Source organism: Lissotriton helveticus, chromosome 7 (assembly GCF_964261635.1).
Source record: "Lissotriton helveticus chromosome 7, aLisHel1.1, whole genome shotgun sequence".
Lineage (NCBI taxonomy): Eukaryota > Metazoa > Chordata > Amphibia > Caudata > Salamandridae > Lissotriton > Lissotriton helveticus.
In genome coordinates, this window is record NC_136068.1 from 1512760749 (window position 1) to 1512782560 (window position 21812).

Sequence of the window (21812 nt, forward strand, 5' to 3'; positions counted from 1 at the left end):
CCCTAGAAGTGAGTTCTTACTGTCCCCTATCAATGTTGAACATTTATTATAACATTTGAGTAAAGTGTTAGCTAATCAATTACTTCCAATGCTTCAGTCATTAGTGCACATCGACCAATGTGGGTTCATACCCCACAAGGCCACCTCTGGTAATAAATGTAGGCTAAGTCATATAATAGGGGTAGTTAAGGGGTCCTCAGGGTTATCAGTGGTGATACCTGATATTGAAAAAGACTTTGACCCCTTGAGGTGGCATCCCTGCTGCTTGTCTTGGAGGACCTGAGAGTGGGGCCCGAGTTCTTGGGATGGATTTGACTGCTCTATGCGGCACTGAGGGCCAGGGTGTGGACGGAATGTCAAATCTCTTGTCAGTTTGTTATCGGTAGGGGAACACGGCAAGGATGTTCACTATGGCCCATCATTTTTGCACTGGCTATGGAACCCCTGGCCTACATGCTTTGGGACATAAAGGCGGGACCTTATTTGAACACAGTCCTGCTATACGCCGATGATGTTCTGGTCTATCTGCGGGAGCCTGCTTGGAACCTCCTGACTCTTTTGATTTTCTGTACCTGTTTGGAGATAACAGGACTTCACATTAACTGGTAAAAATTGTGTATTTTTTTCCCTGCGGATGGTGAGCCACGAGGAGGTAGAACCTGGAATTTAATCAACTCCCCTGTCAACCCGAGACGTTCCGGTACCTAGGGGTCAACATGTATCACACTGACGATACTCTCTTAGATGGCAATCAAGGCAGAACCTTGGCAGCTCCACAGGAGCCAATGGGTTTGTGGAACTGCTTGCCCCTCTCCACTTTGGGCCTGGTCACTATAGCGAAAATGCTAACATTACCATTGCTTATTTATATTGGTCCTTTCATGAGCTACAGGACAGCACTGGGCAGGGAGCTTGCCAATTCCTGACGTCTAATGCCTTGATGCTTGAGGTCCTGATCGAGTCCTTGCATAGGGAAGCCCCTATTGTTCACATTGGGTTGCGGTGTATACTGATGCATGGATAGGGTCACAGAGCTGTAACAGTGCTCTATGCAGCACTACAGGCAGCAGATGAGGATATGGCACTGTTGAGCAAGCCCCAATGGAATGCATGTCTGGGGACTGAGCTGAGTCCAAGGCAATGGGAGATGGCACTGTAAAAGGTGAAGCGGTGTCCCGTAATGCTCGCCTGAAGCTCACTCCGTTTAGTTATTTACATCACACATACCTTACCCTGCAACCTCGTAACAGAATGTCTCTGGGAGTGACACTAGTGTGTCATAGATGTGGTCATTGTTATGCGACTTTATTCACATGGTGTGGAATTGGCCGCCATTGCTGGCGACATGGGGCTAGGTTATGACCCAGGTTTCAAAGATCATAGATGTGCAAATTCCAGGCGATCCCCTGATTTGCCTGTTGGGTATCATGAAGCGAACACAGCACACTAAGGGCCAAATGTAGGAGAGCAAATACCGGTTGGTAATGGCCGAATTCGGCCGTTACCGACCGGTATATTGGATTCGGCATGTAGGGGGCATGTCATTTACAGAATCGGTAAATTTACCGATTCGGTAAATATACAGAATCGGTAAAATACCGATTGGGTAAATTTACCGATTCTGTAAATGAGATGTAGGTGGCACTTCAAAGAGTGCCACAGGCCCTTAAGAGTCGGTATTTTACCACCCAATCCTATTGGGTGGTAAAATACCGAATACAGGTGTGCATGCACATCTGTGCATGCACACCTGTGCAATGTGACACACAGACATGACCTTAGGGCATGTATGTGTGCCACATGTTACACGTGCCTGTATTCGGGGTGCTAGAGGGTGTCAAAGTGACACCCCCTGCACCCTTGCAGGATTTACCGAATCGGTAAATACCGAATCGGTATTGCCCATTGATTCCTATGGGCTTCAAGGCCCATAGGAATCTATGGGCAATACCGAATCGGTATTTACCGATTCGGTAAATACCGTTTTTTACAGAATCGGTATTTCAAAAAATAAATTCACCTACATCTCCCTCCTTCTAATTTACCGATTCATAAATACCGAATCGGTAAAATTCGGTATTTAAGAATCGGTAAATTAGAATTACCTACCTCTGGCACAAAATGTCACTTTAAAAAAAGCAGATTTGGCTATGGGCCTCTTCAAGCACCCCATAGCAATGTCATGGAAAGCTCTGCAGCCCCCTTCGATGGACTGAAGTGGGCGCCGGCTGAAGCTGACGTTATGGCAAGGGAGGCTCATGTGTGAGGCGTGGTTGGGGTTGCCACCCTTTGGGATACTCATAGGAGAAAAGGCGAAGTCCTCCATTTGAGCATTGCTGGTTCCCGGAGGTTCTCCTGTTCCCTGCTCTGCATGACCTGCTCTCTAACTTGGAAATAATAAAGCATTGAGGTCCAGACAGGTGCTGCTCCCTTAAGTATAGAATATGCCTCCCCCAGTGTTCCACCCCCTTTCCCCTTTTTCCCTTACACAGCACTGCAGTAGAGCAGATGGGAAAGTGTTGTCTCGTGTATGGCCAGTCCAAAGTTCTCCAGCCAAACCCCTCCCCCTCTTAACTAGTAACAACAAATGTATTATCTCCCCTCATATGCAATGATTGCCCCCTACAGCTTGGTTATGTTGGTAATTGTTTTGGACTACACACTTTATTGGTCAGTCCTGTTATATAATCACGTAGCCTGGAGAGTAAGGTGCTATGTATTCATTTCTTCATTTCTTTTTCCTCCCACTTCACTAGAGGTGGAGCTTACACCTGTATCCTCTGGGCAATGTCATTTACAGATTCACTTCTGCCTCATTCTGATATGTTCACAGTCTGGGTACTTTCTTGATGTATGGGCTGCTGTGTTTGACATGATTGTGACATTTTACAGCTGCATTGATTGTTGTTGCTTTGCCATGATGATAAAAATGCCAACAATGAATTATTAGACAAACAAAAAGGTGGAAGCATGCAGAATGAAACAGAGCAAATCGAATAAAAATATTAGTAGTTTAAATCTTTAGATATTCTTCAATAGGAGCGCAAACTATAATTTCATATAATTCAGAAGTTATAATACATTCCAGAGTATCTGAATCTTCTTTTTACTTAAGAGTATGCACATTGCATCATACACACTGACTTAAGATATGTAAAATGCCCTAAGACTAAAGGATGCACTACTGAATCATCTATATATAATACAAATATGTTCTCCCTTGTTTTATACACAAATAGGCTTAACCCAATTTCTGACTTGATCCATTGAGCCAACAGCTCAATATACAAAATACAATTAGATACATAAAAGATTAGAGCTAGTTCACAGGACGCATTTACCATTAACCTAGCAAACAAGCCCATGTGAAGAGATGTTAAAGGTATAATACATCCTTCACATAAACCAAAGTGTCCCATCCTATACCACAGGTAGGTCCAGCTGATACTAAATCAGACCTTGGCAGCATCATTACTGCCAAGGACAGGCCCTCTAGCATACTATCATCAATATATCATGTTAATAATTATTTGTATTTAGAAGGAATAACAAGTTTCAAGTCCTTATCAGTTAAGTGTCACAGGACTATGTTAAGACATTATAACAAGAACTTCAAAAAGTCAGCTTATAGGCATTAAAGATTGAAATATGTTGACACATTTCAGGGACTCAGCCAAAGCTTCCAAGCCAACTTCAGGCAGGAATGTCTCCCTAGGCCTGTGGGAGTGTGTGCTTGGTAGCTTTGCACATCAACAATACAGGCCTGGCTCCCAGGCCCAGGGCCCTTGCCTCTGCCTATCACAGGTGAGGGAGGGGACCCTGTCAAAGCTCCAGAGACTTCCTACCCCACCTGAGGAGGAGAAGACACCTACCATGCCCTAGGATGTATATACTGAGCACCATCTATCAGTGCCTGGCACCCAGGCATGGGGTCTGTACCCATGGCCTACTGCAGCTCTGACTGGGGACTGGATCAAAGCTCCCTACGCCACCAGATGAGATAAAAGCCACCCAGGGCTGATGAACTTGTATGCTGTGCAGCGTGAGTCGGTGCCTCACACCCATGCCCAGCTTTCTGCCTCAGTCAAGGAGGAGAAGAGACAATACCTGTGCTGGCAGAGGTGCAAATGCATTTCTAAAGAATGAAAACATTCATGGAAAATGCTTTTACTCTGATTCATATTGCACTAGTACAGGAATTTCACATCTTGCAGCACAATACGAATGTTTCTGAGCATTCCCCTTAATAATGGCCCAACATCCAAAAACCAACAAAATAGAGCTGGAGTGCTATTCGTTTATTCCTAGCTGAATTATGAGCTTTTTTACCAACAGGAACTTTAATATATGCTACACAACATAGTTTTATGGTGGTGGATGGCACCAGACGTAAAGTGTACTTATTCCAAAGTTCAAGGCCTCAAAAGAATCCAGTATAATTAATTGTCATCACTACCTCCAAGTTAGAAGTGAACACCTACTGTCTTTCTTGGATGTGGCAGCCATTAATCTGGTATCAAAACAGGATTTCCCATTGCCAATTATCACCACGGGAGGCACAGAAAGTACCATTTAAAGTTGATATGGCAGACATTTTAACCTATAATTTCTGACAAGGTTATGTGGAACTGGCCCAAGATTATCTAAACTAACCAAAGACAATGGACAAGCCTGGATTGATCTTGGTCTGATAAATCTACACATTCTAGGTGGTCCACTCTTGTCTGCATGTGTTAGCTTTTGAATTACCACAGTCTTATTCAAGCAACTTATGGAACAATCAGAAAAACCCAAACTGATTTAATGATCCATTTCCTGTTTCACTGTAATGACCATATGTATGTACATGTGCATGTCTTACGCTTGGAGATACACATATGCTAATAGCAGGATCAACCATCTAGAGATACCTGTTAGAGGAAAGGGGTCAACTGCGTTCCCATCCTTGACTGATCTTGCCACTCATTGGGAACATGGTGGCTCCAGCTAGCTGTATGGGCTGAATGGAAAGGGCAATTGCAAAAACACTAACTGGGAGGCAATCCTAAATAGCGATTTTTAAGGAATCACTATTTAGGAATCGCAAAAGCCTATGCATGTAGTAATCGCTATAAAAATAGCGATTCCTACAGATTCCTTAATTGCTACTCACAAATTGTGAGTCGCAATTAAGGAATGCTGTCCCATTGATTCCTATGGGCCTCCAGGCCCATAGGAATGAATTGGAGATTGCATGAGCAATTTGCGAGTACCAGTAGGTACTCGCAGATTGCTCATGCAATTTCAAGGGTTCAAGGGTGTCAAAATGACACCCTGTTGCCCCCCTGAAATTGATCTGTGCACATATGTGCACCCCTGAAATTGATCTGTGCCCCTAAGGGCATGTGTGTGCGCAACGTGAAACTTTGAAAAATGCACAAAACTGCATTTTTCAAAGTTTTTGCAAATTACCATGAAGTTCAACTTCATGGTAATTTGCTACTCCCATTAGCGAAATCGCAAATTTTTTTACTTTGATGCATTGCATTTAAGGAATCTCAATTTGGGATTCCTTAAATGCAATCGCAATTTAAGGAATCTCAATTTAGAGATTCCTTAAATTGCGATTTTTGCATTTGGGATGATGCATCCCAAATGCAAAAATACCAGTCGCAAAGGGGCAGATTCTGGGAATCTGCCCGTTTGCGACCGGTTTTTAGCTTGATGCATGTGGCTGTATATGTTTTTGCAGTATACATGGCTAACACGGGAAACATCCTTTACAACGCAACTTTTACCACGCAGTGCCTTTACGACGCAACTTTTACAACGCAAACCATTACAACCCATTGCGCTGGGGGGCGCTCTAGGACAGGGAATACGTTTAATTTACTATCCAACACCTTCCCTAGTGTCCACGGGGACTGGAGTTGGAATAGTAAATTAAACTATTCACTATCCAGCACCCCAAAGCGCTATGCGTTGTAAAGGTTTGCGATGTAAAAACCGCGTTGTAAAGGCATGCGATGTAAAAGCATGCGTTGTAATGTCAAACATCCGGCTAGCACTGTAGCAAATCCACAGAAATATCTCATTCCACCTTGAACTTATAGGGCCTGATACACAGAACTAACTTAAGACATAATCCTAAATGTACTACTTTTGGTATTCACAGAATGCACTTACTACTTTTGGTATTCACAGAATGCACTTACTACTTTTGGTATTCACAGAATGGATTTACGGCTACTTACTTTAGGTATGCACTCGGGCCGGAGATTCCGGCCCGGAGGTTGGACTTCCAGCCCGGAGGTGGAGATTTCGGCCACAGCTAAATCTCCGCCAACGGCCGGAATCCCCACCTCCAGGCTGGAATCCCCACCTCCGGTCCGGAAGTCTGACCTCCGGGCCGGAAGTCCCACCTCCGGGACGGAATCTCCACCTCTGGGGCGGTATCTCCAGCCCAAGTGTGGACGTAAAGTTAGTAGTCGTAAATCCATTCTGTGAATACCCAAAAGTAGTAAGTTCATTCTTTGAATACCAAAAGTATTAAGTTTAGGATTTTGTCTTAAGTTAATTCTGTGAATCGGGCCCATAATGAACAATGAGAAGATATTTTATTTTTTCAACAAATTTGTTTGAATATGTTGCTGTATTTCCAAAATGGATAAAGAGAATGATAACCAAGAAAATAGTGACATTAATGTCTGGAGTCTGATAATACAAAATATGTGTGGGTTTTTCTAGGAAATTTAAGCTGCACATTTAAGAATGTAATATTAGTGTAGTTCACTAGGAGGCTGATTATGATGTCTGTGGGTTCGACACCGACGGCACTTCAGTGTCGGACCCACCAACATCTGCCCCTGCAGTCCGCCTGACGCATTACGATGTAGTGGGTGGAGGTATCGGGCAGAAGGACCATCCGCAGCGCTTCTGACCAGTTCATTAGTGCATCAGAAAGACAACAAAATCCCTTAATGACAGCGTTTCCACTATCCGGATTATGATGTCGGTCTGACATGGAAAGGCTGTCAGAAAGCAACACTTTCCCCCCTCACCCTCCGCTATGGGGCCTGAGGGACACCTTTGGGGCCCCCCTAAGCATGCTTGCACCGTTTGGCAAGCACGGTGCCTGCCACACGGTCCAGGGATCTTTTAAACATCCATTTCACTATGGCAGCTTGTGCTGTGGACCTTTTGCTCCTGCCACACATGTGCCTTTGATTAAGTTAAAGCCATTTGCTTTGCTGATGGTATTGTATAGCAAAGCAAATGGCTTTAACTCAATAAAAGGCGAGACCTATTGCATTTTAATGCTTGTTATATAAGAGATATGCCTGCACTGTAATGTCAAAGGTGCAGTTGGCCTGTTCCAGTATTTATTAAAAAAAACAATTTAAATACCACTATTTCGTTGTATTTCTCTTATAGCGCAACTCATCCCCAAGCAGGGTGTCAGAGCGCTTTACATCACGCGTACACATTATATATTGACAATAAATCAAATGTGTGTAAATCAATGTACGGGGTGTGTAACGCGCAGTGAGGGTTACAAGGTGTAGGAATCATATGTCCTTCATAATTCACTGTGCTATGTCACACTCAGACCCCTGAACATGTCTCCTGGTGCACCCCGGTTCCAGAACAGGAGGGGGTCGGGCGAGGCAGGAGACAGTGCCAGACTGCCAGGGGTGGAGGCTGCGGCAGAGGGTGTGTGTGTGATGGGGGAAGACATAAAGAGATCCGAAATGAAACGAGGGAAGGCGGTAGCTCAGCGGCTAAAGGGGGCAAGGTAATGAAGGTAGGGGGGAGGGGATGCAAGGAAGTACAGTGATTCTGAAATGTAACGAGTGAACACAGCACCTCTGAGAGGGGGATATGCAAAAGAGAGACCGGCAAACAAACACACAGGTCTGGCAACAACATGTAACCACAAACACACACACACACACACAAACTGTGAATGCTGCCAACACACAGACTCCCACAATGAGAGACTGAAAACACACGATCTTAGACCCTCACAGCTCTGATAACACACCTGCACTCTGTAAGTACTAGTAATTTAGTGACTCCCACATCTGACTGACAACACCCAGTCTAACAACCACCCACAGAGCTCTGACAGCAGACAGACTCCAACATATTGAATTCTACTCAAACCTAAAGCCCCACACCTGGAACCTTAGAATCCCTCATCCCACCCCAAAAGGAAATTCCAGTCTGCATGTCTTCTGAGAAGACAACCCCCCTAAATTAACTCGAAGGCCCCTCCACAGACCCTGCCCCATCTCACTCACATTGCTTTTGTGGATGCTGTAAAAAAAGTATTTTCGACTGTCTTTGCTCTGCAGCTGAGAGAAAAAGACCACACATACATACCCTATTTACAAACATATATATCTCTTTATGTGTCCCAGCCAGTTAAGTCCACACTCCATGGCAAAGACAACTGTTCATCTCAAAGCCATGGTGTTAACAGTCTAAAAACCAGCATTACACGCAAAACGTGTTCCTGCAATAGAAGACGCAAGTGATACTTCAGTCCTCAGTAACTCACAAGCTGTCGAAATCGTTTTATTTCTCTTATTGCACAACTCATCCCTCTTATTGCACAACTCATCCCAAAGCAGGGCGTCGGAGCGCTTTACATCACGGGAACACATTATATATTGAAAATAAATCAAATGTGTTTAAATCAATGTATGGGATGTGTAAGGCGCAGTGAGGGTTACAATGTGTAGGAATCATATGTCCTTCATAATTCACACTCTTCAATTCACACATATGTCACACATATGTCACACCTGAACATGTCTACTCACGCACACCTGTTCCAGAACAGGAGGGGGTCAGTCGAGGCAAGAGAATGTGTCAGACTGCCAGTGGTGGAGACTGCGGCACAGGGTGTGTGTGTGGTGGGGGAAGACATAAAGAGATCCAAAATGAAACGAGGGAAGGCACCAGCTCAGCGGGTAAAGGGGACAAGGTGATGAAGGTCGGGGGGTGCAAGGAAGTACAATGATTCCGAAATGAAACGAGTTGACACAGCACCTCTGAGGGGGCGGATATGCAAAGGAGAGACTGGCAAACAAACACACAGGCCTGGCACCAACATGTAACCACAAATACACACACAAACTGTGAATGCTGGCAACACACAGACTCCTACAACGAGAGAATGAAAACACACGATCTTAGACCCTCACGGCTCGGATAACACACACGCACTCTGTAAGTACTAGGGGCTTCATTTATGAGAAATGACGCATCGCTGCGTGAAAGCAGCGATGCGTCACTTCTCAGTGCGCCCTCCTTGCAACATACCTGATGCGTCATATTTACTGTATGACGCATCATGTTGCAAGGAGTTACAGATACGTCAGTATTTCTGACGTATCTGTATGGCGCAAAAGTGATGCATTGCTGGAGTGTGTCACAAAAGTGACGCAACCCCAGCAATGTGTCCTTTCACATGGAGCAAGCCCCTTGCGAAAGGGCTTGCGTCAGTCTTACGCCTGCTGTGAGGCAGGTGTAAGATTTTGACGCATTTGAGTCCTAGATATGACGCAGTGAAATCTGGTAGATTTCACTGCGTCACTTCTATGACCCTTTCTTGCGTGGGAACACCCCCCCTGCATACATTATACCTGGCGCAGGTATAATGTAGCGCAGAGGTTTACAAAGTGACGCATCTACCTAGATGCGTCACTTTGTAAATGTGGTGCAACAAGGCGCAAATTTTACACTGCTGGTACGTCACAAAAAGTGACGCACCAGTGGTGCAAAAGTGACGCAAGGGCTCATAAATGAGCCCCTAGTAACTTAGTGGCTCCCACATCTGACTGAGAACACACAGTCTAAAAACTACCCACAGAGCTCAGACAGCAGACAGACTCCGACATATTGAATTCTACTCAAACCTAAAGCCCCACACCTGGAACCTTAGAATCCCTCCTCCCACTCCAAAAGGAAATTCCAGTCTGCATGTCTTCTGAGAAGACAACCCCCCTAAATTAACTCGAAGGCTCCTCATCAGACCCTGCCCCATCTCACTCACTAACCATCCCTCATGCACCTCGTCTCCACGTGACCCGCTCCCCTCCGTCATTGTCTCTCTGACAACTTTTTATTGTGAAGCCCGCCTCGAGAGCCCCCCACTGTCCCCACTCCACAGATGCATCCGCAGCGCCTGCGATTTCACATTGTACACTCACATATGCCTATGTGCACATGATACATTTAAGGACCCAACAAACATGGTTGTCGCATCCATTCAAGTGGCACAAATTGCTTTTGTGGATGCCGTAAAAAAAGTATTTTCGACTGTCTGTGCTCTGCAGCTGAGAGAAAAAGACCACGGGGAACATCGTTTACAACGCGGATGTTACCCCGCAGTGCAGTTACGACACGTCTTTTACAACGCAAGTCGTAACCACGACTTGCGCTGGAGGGCGCTCTAGGCTAAGGAATAGTAGATTTACTATTCCAACACCTTCCCTACTGTACGTAGGATGGTGTTGGAATAGTAAATTTAACTATTCCTAAGTCCAGCACCCCTACAGCGCAAGTCGTGGTAACGACTTGCATTGTAAAAGACGCGTTGTAAAGTACCGCGATGTAACACATCGCGTGGTAACAACGTACATCCAAGACCACACATACCCACCCCATTTCCAAACATATATATCTATTTATGTGTCCCAGCCAGTTAAGTCCACACTCCATGGCAAAGACAACCCAGCTGATACTCTCCCTCACCAAAGACACAGCGTCCGCCAAAACCAACCTCCAGGAAGGAATGAAAGCGGTGGCGGAATGGATGAAGCTCAGTCGTCTGAAACTGAACTCAGACAAGAGGGAGGTCCTCATCCTCGGACCATTCCCATCTGCCTGGGACGACTCCTGGTGGCCCACAGCGCTGGGCACCGCACCGACACCCGCGGTCTATGCACGCAACCTGGGATTCATCCTGGACTCCTCTCTCAGGATGCCCAAGCAAGTCAACACCATCTCATCCTCATGCTTCAACACCCTGCGCATGCTCCGGAAGATCTTCCGGTGGATCCCTACCGGAACCAGAAAGATGGTCACCCAGGCCCTCGTCACCAGCCGATTGGACTACGGGAACTCCCTATTCTCAGGAACCACAGCCAAACTCCAGAAAAGACTCCAGCGCATACAGAACGCTTCTGCACGACTCATCCTCAACATCCCTCGCCACAGCCACATATCCGCCCACCTGGAGACCAGCGCTGGCTCCCCATCAGCAAAAGGATCACATTCAGGCTCCTCACCCACGCACACAAAGCGCTTCACAACATGGGCCCCGAATACCTCAACAATCGCCTCTTGTTCTACACTCCAACCCTCTAGCTCCGCTCCGCCAGCCTCGCCCTCGCCGCCATCCCACGGATTCACAGAACCACCACCGGAGGAAGATCGTTCTCCTACCTGGCCGCCAAGACATGGAACTCCCTCCCAGCCCACCTACGTTATGTTATGTTATGTTATAGGATTTCTAGAGTGCAGAGCTGCCCCCGCAACGGAGCGTCCCGGCACTGTCAGAACTGAGACCAAAAAAGATTTCTAGAGAGAACCGCACAAATGTCTAGGTCAAGTGCTATACAGATGAACTGGCCCAGGACCATCTCACCTTCAGGAAACACCTCAAGACCTGGCTATTCGAGCAGTAGCAGCACCCCCCCTCCCTTCAGCACCTTGAGACCCTCACGGGTGAGTAGCTTGCTCTATAAATGCACTGATTGATTGACTGTTCATCTCAAAGCCATGCTGTTAAAAGTCTAAAATACAGCATTACACGCAAAACGTTTTCCTGCAATAGAAGACGCAAGTGATACCTCAGTCCTCAGTGCCTCACAAGCTGTCAAAATCATTTCTTAAAAAGATAAAAGAACTAAGTGGCAAGTAATCCAGACTGCAGGGGCATGGACAGAGTTTAACAAACCGGAGGACGCCTTCGGAGAACAGACTGCCGGAATCCAGTTCGGGACCTGCGTGAAAGAGGTCGCGAGAGCCAGCAGGAGGGAGGGATTGGCTGGAGGCCATCCAGGGTCTACAGTATGTGGCTATGGGACTGCAGGAAAGCTGTCTTTCGGACTACCAAGTTTGTCACTCATAATGTGCACATAGCACAGTGCCCAAGAAAAAGAGTGCGCATGCATTTTTGTTTGAAACATATATTTTTTTAAATGGTAGAGAACATTATTTGGGAGTAACAGTTTTTTACTTCACAACCATCTTATACCAAAAGGACACAACGACCATAACATACTCTGGCAAGTTACAGCTCCCGTGGACTTCAGGCACTTCTCTAAACAAGCTCTCGGCTTTGGCAAAGGCAGCCGCTTGTTTATAATTGATGCAAAAATAAACACGCTGCTGCCTTTGCCACAGCCAATGACAAAAAAATAGTGTGTAGTGGCTAATTAGGAGACCCTGTCTCCGGGCGCCAATAGAAAATGCAATCCCGGTCGGCCGGGCCAACAGGAGACAGGATGGTAACCAGGAGGGACTAAAAACCCTCCTGGACAATGAGAACACCCGGTTTTGCACAATTGGTGATGCAAAATGACGTGCACCAATGCAAAACACGGGCGGAGTAGAAAGCGAGCTTCTGGAATCGTATCAATTCCAAGAAGGTCTCATATGACAAAAGCAGCGCATGCGCTGCTTTCGTCAGGCCGAGACCTAAAAAGGGAGACAGGTCGGACCCTAACATGCACATTGTGATGCTAAATTGGACCTGTGTCCTTGTGACTCAGAATCGGAACAGAGCACTTTACATTTTATGTTTTTTTGTAAACTTTATCCTCTCCCAAGATGTTCTTTTTTAAAACCTTTACTAAGATTTTTAAATATAAGAAAGTGTAAAACTGCGTTATATCATCTCCTTCTTTTAAAAGATTAATTTATCTGCCTAATTATCAATAAGTACATTTCTTCCGCTGTTTGGCTCTGGAACTTTGTTGGAAAATGATTTTATTGTCAATTGATTAAATGGTTTTATTGTATACATGTTACACATTTGGTTTTGTTAAATGCACAAAATGTTTGCTTGCTTTATTCAGTCTTTTATGGTTGAATTTGCAGCCGAATAAAGATTTGTTGACAAAGGAAGCGCTATATAGATGACATAACCATAATTTGGAAAGGTAACCATGGCTCAATGGCTTAACCAGGCACACTAAGATCTTAGATTCACTATAGCCCCATAGCCCACTTCTGAAAGCTATAGTGGTTGCTAAAAGCACTGAACCTGGGTTATACACCCTAGCTGTGGGGGTTGATGCTAACAAGAGAGAGGGTCTTTACCAAACAGGCCTTAAGGCCTATAAGGTTATTAGAATATTCCACCAACTGAGGGTAGAATGTCTTAATTTAAAAAGGGAGAAACAGAGAGGCAAACATTGGTATACAGAGCAGAAGTCTCATACAAGCCATTCTAAGCCCAGACATACTCCATTGTCTGCAATGGAGCTCCCAACATTCCATTGTTTTAATATCTAACACAACAGTACTGTGGAGTAGTGTGGAGTAGTGTGGCTCACTGGTTAGAGGCGGCAGACCCGAGAGCAGAGGACGGCCCGGGACCAGGGTTCGATTCCCGACGCGGCAGGTTTCTGGACCAGGGTCAGCGGACTCGATAATTCTCTCGCCTCGGTGCCCACTCTGATCAGCGATCACACTCGGCAACTCTGGGCACTAGCTTGCCTCATCTTCACTAACGGCCCCACCAGACCGCCGGGGATGCCTGGTCTCACCCTGGAGATACCCATTAAGGGACCATCTCTCAGGGAAGCCAGGAAGGGTTTCGCAGCGGTCGAAGCGCGGAGGTACCCCTTCGGGAGTGATTCCAGCGCTATATAAGCACATAATTAATTGACTTTCTTAAACTTACATTTAGGAACAGTGAGGGTATTTTAATCATGAAGCTCTACAGAACACCTACTGAATGTCACAGATCACTGTGTAGACGCTTTTACCCAGGGGCACTCAGGGATAACCTCCTATTTGACCAGTTTCCCTGCATCAAAAAAATGGCAGATGGCACTGTGACTACTTTAGAGCAGAAGTGCTTAAGAATATGCTCATTCAATCAGCCTATTCCCTGAAATTGGTAAAAAGAACTAAAGAAAATCCCATGGTTTAATCCAAGGGATGAGCTTCTCCAGAAAAGGAATATGGGACACATGTCAATCAATCAATCAATCAATCATGCCATTTGTATAGCGCACTACTCACCCGGGAGGGTCTCAAGGCGCTTGGGGGGAGGGGTATGCTACTGCTCGAACAGCCAGGTCTTGAGTTGTTTCCTGAAGGCGAGATGGTCCTGGGTCAGCCGAAGGTGGATGGGGAGGGAGTTCCAAGTCTTGGCAGCCAGGTAAGGGAAGGATCTTCCTCCGGCGGTGGCTCTTCGGATGCGTGGTACTGCTGCGAGGGCGAGGCTGGTGGACCGTAGCTGGCGGGTGGGCGTGTAGAAGGTCAGGCGGTCGTCGAGGTACTTGGGGCCCAGGTCGTGGAGAGACTTGTGTGCGTGGGTGAGGAGCCGGAACGTGATCCTCTTGTCGACGGGGAGCCAGTGCAGGTTCCTCAGGTGGCTGGAGATGTGGCTGCGTCGGGGCACATCCAGGATGAGTCGGGCGGAGGCGTTCTGGATGCGCTGGAGTCTTTTCTGTAGCTTGGCTGTGGTTCCGGCATAGAGGGCGTTTCCGTAGTCCAGTCGGCTGGTGACGAGTGCCTGGGTGACAGTCTTCCTGGTCTTGGTCGGGATCCAGCGGAAGATCTTGCGAAGCATACGCAGGGTGTTGAAGCACGATGAGGAGACGGCGTTGACTTGTCTGGTCATCGAGAGGGAGGGGTCCAGGATGAAGCCCAGGTTGCGTGCGTGGTCGGTTGGCTTGGGTGCGGTGCCCAGGGCTGGGGGCCACCAGGAGTCGTCCCAGGCGGAGGGCGAAGATCCCAGGATGAGGACTTCTGTCATACACTGATTCGTGTAACCACTTTTTGTCCATCAAGCCAGAAGATTAGCAATTATATTTAAAGACACAAGTCAGTACTTAGCACTACAAATCTTAAACTTACTGCTCTGATGTTTTAATTCCAAAGAGGAAGAATCTTTAAGGACCACATAATCCAGCAACAGATTTTTCCTGACAATTCATTCTACTTTCAATGTGGTGTATTAGATCTTCTGTTATGCTATCTCCGCTGTGGTACTTGTACAGTAGGTGCCCTCACCATTTCCACTAAGATTTTACCATGCCTACAGCAAACATTACTTACAGCGCTTCTCCAGTTGTAACACCACATATATAGTCTAGGCCATTTGGTGTCCTTGTGGGCTCATTTACATCGGGCAAACTATTCAGGAAATCAAATTAAGTGTAGGTCAACATGCCAGCCAGATTAGAGGCAAGATTCAGTCTGCCCCACTGGTTATACATTTCACTGAACATAGTCACACTACACACAACGTAAAGAGACAAGAAGTGTAAGTGATACAGATAGTCCATGAAGGAGAGGGATTTAAAAATACAATGGATAATTTGAATAGTCTTTGTAACATCCCTTTATAACCGTTGGTTTTGGTTGTCTGCTTTGCTTGAATGTAATTGAGGGAACATGGATCATTGCTTTTTATTATTTTCTGAAAGAAATGTTAATATGTTCCTCTCCTCATAATGTTACTATTTTAACTTACTATTTATCTTCTCCTTGGTTTCTTTAGACCATGTGTTTTTATTTTTCACTTTCCATTCACTGTTGCATACTCATTTTCCTTTGCTTCCTTTTTTATCTTCGACTTGCTATTATTCTCCCACCTCTCCTTCTCCTCTTCCCCTCCTTTTTTTCCTGGCAGGCATGGATATTGAATTGCCGTGGGACTTGAACCTCTTCAGCTATTTCTCTAAGGCATCTGTAGAGCATATCCTTTTTGTTTTCCTTTGTTTTCTTCTCTTTTTTTGGCAGCCTCATACATCTAATTGCCTAGGACTCAAATCCCCCTAGTCGTCTCCTTGTGACATTTTTTAAAGTAGTCCTTCTCTTTTTCTCCTTTTGACAAAATGTTGCCACAAACATTCATATTCCACCACTAGACAACTGGAAAGCCTTTTTATGTTCTAGCTTGACAGTGTAGCAGTTTTTGTAATGGGAAACAGTCAGAACATATCTGCCACCGGTTTTCCAACATCGCAAGCGTAGCTGCGCTTGCCGTAACCTCGCATATGTGTGGGTAAGGCAGTGCGCGGTGTAGCTGCAGGCTGCTGCAGGGTTCAAAGCAGGAAGGCCTCGCCAGGAAGAGAAGCAGAGGATGCCGTGAGGTAAATGGGGCTGTGCAGGTGGCGTGGGTAGTTTTCAGGGCTGTGCTGGGGCGGGGGAGGTGATAGTTGTTGGGACTGTGTTAGGTCAGGGGGTAGTATTCGTGGCTGTGCTCAGGGGTAATTTTCAGGGCTGTGCTGGGGGTAGTTTTCAGGGCTGTGCTGGGGGCAGGACAGGAGTTCTCTGGGCTGTTGTGGGGGGAGTTTTTGGGGCTGTGCAGGGGCGGTGGTAGTTTTGGGGATGTGCTGGGGTAGTATAAGGGCAGAGTTGGAGGGAGACCTCACCAGGAAGAGAGACAGAGGACGTGGTGAGGTAAGTGGGGCTATGCGGGGGGTATTTTGGGGGCTTTGCTGAGTGCTGGGGATAGTTTTAAGGGCTGAGGGTAGTTTTTAGTGTGGTGGAGGGTTGGGGTAGTTTTCAGGGCAGGGGGTTGGGATAGTTTTCAGGGCTGGGGGTGTTGGGTAGTCTTCAGGGCTTGGGTGGGGTTGGGATAGCTTTTTGGGCTGGGGTCAGGGTAGTTGTCAGTGCTTAGCGGAGGGTGGAGTAGCTATTAGGACTTGGGGTTTGTTGGGGTCGTTTATTAAATTAGGGGTTTGGGCAATGGAAAGGGCTGGGATAGTTCAAGGGACAGCGCGGGTGGGCCGGGTACTGTATGTTAAGGGGAAGGCTTTTAGGGTTCAGGGGAGGGAAATGGGTATTTGGGGTCATTTTTAGGGCGTGGGAGAGGGTGGGGTAGTTTTTACAGCTCAGTGAGGGTTTGAGGTCGTTTTTTAAATTAGGGATTTGGGTTTTAGGCCTTAGGGTAGTGGAAAGGGTTGGGGTCGTTTTAGGGACAGGGCAGGTGTTGGAGGGGGTCGGGGTAGTATATGTTTATGGATAGGGACAGCACAGGGTGAGAGGGGATTGGGGTAGTGTATCTTAAGGGGCAGGTAGGGGTTTTGTAGATTAGGGCGGAGGGGGAGGGAGTAGTGGTGATCTTAGCCTCCAATTCTCCTTTACCAAGCATGCCTTTACCACAAGATTGTGTGGTTAATGCATGCTTGGTAAAGGAATGTGTGGTTAAGATGTATTTGTGGTTCAGGCTACATGGTAGAGACATGTGTGGTTTAGCCACGCCATGCGTGCCTTTATCATACAACCTTATGTAACTATTACAATAGGGTGGCATTCGGCTCAGCCCACTTCTTGGGAGCTAGGAGGAGACATGTGCTGTTTGGATTTTTTCTGAGGATAAGAAAACTCCATACAGCATCCAGACTCCTTGCTGGAGGACAGGCATACGTGTGTCCTTCAGCAAGGATCCATGTCCTGCTTTGAATTTTTCTGAGAATAAGAAAAAATGCAAACAGTGTCCAGGCTCCTCACTGGGAGCAAGCGGTATAATGGTCCAGTTGAAGACCCAATTGCCACTTCGCATCAACTATTCTTCTTGCATACTGCACTTTTTTGTGTACTGAAAGGATAAATAATTGATTAATGGCTCAATCTGTTTGCTGTGCGCCATTTCTTCCTTGTGATGATTAAGACAGTTGATCTCTGTTGGTTTTGAGAGGTAGGGAGGCAGTCTGACCCGCTGAGTTCTGCCGGTGAGGAAGGAGTGTATCCAGTCGAGGGCCTTGCCGTGGATGCTGGCATTGTGGAGTCGGTGGCTAGGGTGCGGTGAGAGATGGTGTTGAACGCCACCAAAAGGTCCGGGAGGATGAGGGCTGCCGTTTTTCCCCGGTCAAGGAGGGAGTGGATGTCGTCAGTGGCAGCAAGTAGGGGGGTCCCAGTGCTGTGTTGCTTTGGGATCCAAATTGGGAGATGTCCAGGATGTTGTAAGCTTCAATGAAGTTTGCTAACTGGGGGATGAAGGCCTTTTTGATTACCTTTGCTATAAATGGAAGCAGGGAGATGGGCCTGAAGTTCTTGAGGTCTTTCGGGTCCTCAGAGTGTTCGCTAGGAGAGAGGCAGTATTTGAGTCATCATGGTTGTCCAGGTGGAAGTTTAGGTCTCCGAGTAGAATATAGTCTGTGGATGTGATGGCATGGGATACGAAGGGGTAGGGGACAGGGTCTGTAAAGGGAGTACGGGGAATGGTGGTCTGTAGATGAGGGTTCCATGGAAAGTTGTTTTGGGGATGGTCTAGATCTGGAAGTGGAGGTGCTCTATGAGGGTCGTTGTCTCGTCCGGGACGATGGTCATGCAGAGGGTGCTTTCGTAAACGACGGCAATGCCTTCTCCTGGACGGATAAGGCGGTTCTTGCGCAAGATCTTGTATTCGTCAGGAATGACGTTGGTGATGTCTGATGCAGAGTTGGCAATGGTCCAGGTTTCTGTGAAGAAGGTGACGTCAGGTGAGAAGGTGTTGAGGAGGTCCCAGATTTCTATGGTGTGCTTGTGTAGGGAAGATACATTGAGGAGGATGCAGTTGAGTGGTTTGTGAGCAGTGATGTCCAGTAGGCTAGGAGATGCTGCTGGGGTATGGATGTGGGTGAAAGTGCCGTGATTGTTGGTCGCCGTTGAGAGCTGGCAGTTGTTGAATCAGGGGTTGAGACCGCAGAGGGTGCTGGAGTTGTAGCGGAGGCGGTCCAATCCTTGGTTTTGAAATTAATGTTACCTTAAGGGCATGAAGACAGGGCCAGGTTTAATATCATACATCAGATAAATGTCTACTGTAAGTACATATTTCTCACTTTGCTCTTGACTCGGATAATTGGATCAACTTCGCATGGGAACAAGAACCCTGTTCATCTTTTGGATCAATTGTGCAGGGGACAAAAATAGCAGCTCCACTTCTAAAGGGGCAAGAAACCTGCATTCAGGGCCTGGGTTGTCACAGCGTGGGAGGTTAGTGTGACGAGGGGTCTCAGCACAATATACGTAATACAAAGTTAGCATTATAAAACTTACCATTACCAAGGACAAGCCACCAAATCACACACGATTGCATCCACTCCAGTTTGTAAGAAATGGGAAAGGGAGGGATCTATGCCTGTGAATGACAGACATCTGGAATCAGGCAGAGAAAAAGTCACTGACGCCTGAAACCATGATGCTGAAAGCATCACTGGCCTATAACAGATACTACCATGGATCACAATGGCATTGAAAGCCTTTAGAAGGGTGAGCGCTGCGTAGTGCGTCACTGTACAGAAAGTTGATTTACTGCCTGAGTTCCGTCTCCTGCTTCAAAGCTAGGCGGAGCAGACATCCTGGGACATACAGCCTAGATTTGAATACATTGATTTGTTTAGTAATACTATCGTGTCTCTAAATAAATAAATCCATGTAATATTTTTTTTAATAAATGTGCAGGAATTTTCAGAGGGCTGCATCCCCTGAGTCCTAAAGAGAAACTGCCACTGGGAAAGCTGAATATGGTTTAGCAAAAAAAACGAAAGTATCAATGAGCATTGAGTCTTAAAGACTACTCAATAAAACAGGAGAAAACATGAGAGGAAAACATGATTATTATTCTACGTATAGATTGTTAAACAGACTAGCATAGAGTCGGCTCTCTAAGAGGGCGGAGATAGAGACCTCAAAAACATTTCTACATATTAGATCAACAAGGAGACTAACATAAAGTTTCCCTTCATAGAGTAGGAAAGAACTCTTCGACGCATCCCAAAAGCAACCTTTTTATGCACTTCATGCAAAGAGAATCGTATTGTCAGGGTGATGTGAAAAAAATGAAACATATAGCTAACCAATAATAGAACAAAAAATACATCATATGGTAAAATTACTGTTACTCTACTTCTATTGAATACACCTGTATTTACGTTCTACAAGAGAAAACAAAGACAAATTGTAACATTATCTCCGTTTGGGCGAAAGAAAAAGGCCGTAAATTGATTACTGTTGTGATAAGTCCTTTTCACAGAAACAACATGAGCACAAAAGAATACATAAATAAATTATACAGTGTCAAACCATAGATAATTTATCGTAGCAGGAAATTCCCAAAATAAACTACCACTGGGCTACTCTATCTCAGTAACCTGGCGTTTTTTCAGCATTAGAGGGGATCAGTGAGCATTCAGGACCTCCAAGTCTCAATTCCATTGTGTAATTTGCGGGAAGGCACCTTTCAGAAGAGTTACCCTGAAAGCGCTGATGTCCTTCCTCTGGGCTCCTTCAGCAATCCCTATTTTCATGCTCTTCTAGTTTCCAAATCACATCATTAAACCATGCTTCTTGGGACGTTTCCTGGGTTCTCAGTGCACTAACCTCAGACTCAAGACACTCCGTCCGTCCCTCCACCATGGTAATCCTGTCCGCAATATCCAGGCAGGTCTTATTAACCTTTCTAAAGGCTCCCTCCAGTTTTTTTAGGCATGTCGGCTGTCACTGGGAGCTTCTTCCTGCAATTGTTTTATGGAGTGGAGAATTATTGCGAGTGTTGGCCCGGCTGTACTAGATAGGCCAGTTAATGCGGCCTTCAAAGCATTACACCTCGCATGAGCACTTTCGGTTGGCTCTGACTTGTCCTTTTCTTCTGGGTGTACCTGACGTATACCCTGAACCCAGGGGGGTTCCATAGGTATACCCCCCTGGGGTTCTTAGGAAGGATTAAAGCTGGGTGATCCTGCTTAAGGTTTGGCATGATTAAGCTGCGAATAGCCACTACTAATATTTGTGGGATGAATGATAGAAGAAAAAGACAAAGGGGTGCTTCAAAAGCTGCATGCCAAGATCATTTGTCTTCAAGAGACTCATATTGAAGGATCTCAACGACAGCTGCTTGATTATTTTGGCTAAAAAGTGATTGGGGGGACTTCACAAGGAGCACACATTTGCGAGTTGCAATTATTGCTTGCACTTCTTTTAATCTATTTAAATAAGTACAGGTAGATAAAATGGCCAGGTGGGTTATTGCAGAATATCAGACTTTAAATAGAAGCTTTACTATATACTCTGTTTATGGGTCTATCCTTGACGAACCAGGGTTATTTAAATGAATTAGTGTTTTGGCCTTTACCTATTATCTTATACGGGTCCCTGAATATTAACCTAACTGAGATCAGGTCGCTGAAGGGTTATTATTCTTATACACGAAGGAAACCTAAGGTGTTTCAATCTTTATGTGGTCTCTGATGAGATCCTGGCCTAGTGGATGTATGGCAGTTTAAAGAACCCACTGAGTATGGGTTTACATATTACTCGGTGCTGCATCCATCCCATGCTGGGCTGGATTCTTTTTTTGTTTCACTCTCCCTTTTACAAGAATGTGATGTGATAAACCCCTAGTGTCGGAGATAATCGGAAGAAGGCCTTTAAGTAAAGGGGTAAGCTGGAGTTTCAAACACAATCTTTTAGTTAATGATGAGTATTTAAAGCATATGAAGGAGTGCATATCTTGTTTTTTTAACAAAAATGTAGGGAGTGCTGCAGCAAGGGTGGTTTGGGATACACTCAAGGCAGGAATACTGGGGAGAACTTGCAGTTTACCTTGAATCGAGGGAAGAAGGAGAAGCAAAGATGATCTAATATTTATGCCG

The 21812-nt window shown here is 45.9% G+C and overlaps 1 protein-coding gene across 1 annotated transcript in view; it reads right to left on the reverse strand.

Annotated features, from left to right (window-relative positions):
* Window positions 1-21812, reverse strand: part of LOC144770436 (uncharacterized) — a 983924-nt gene that overhangs the window by 225356 nt on the left and 736756 nt on the right. The gene's annotated exons all lie outside the window — the stretch shown is intronic.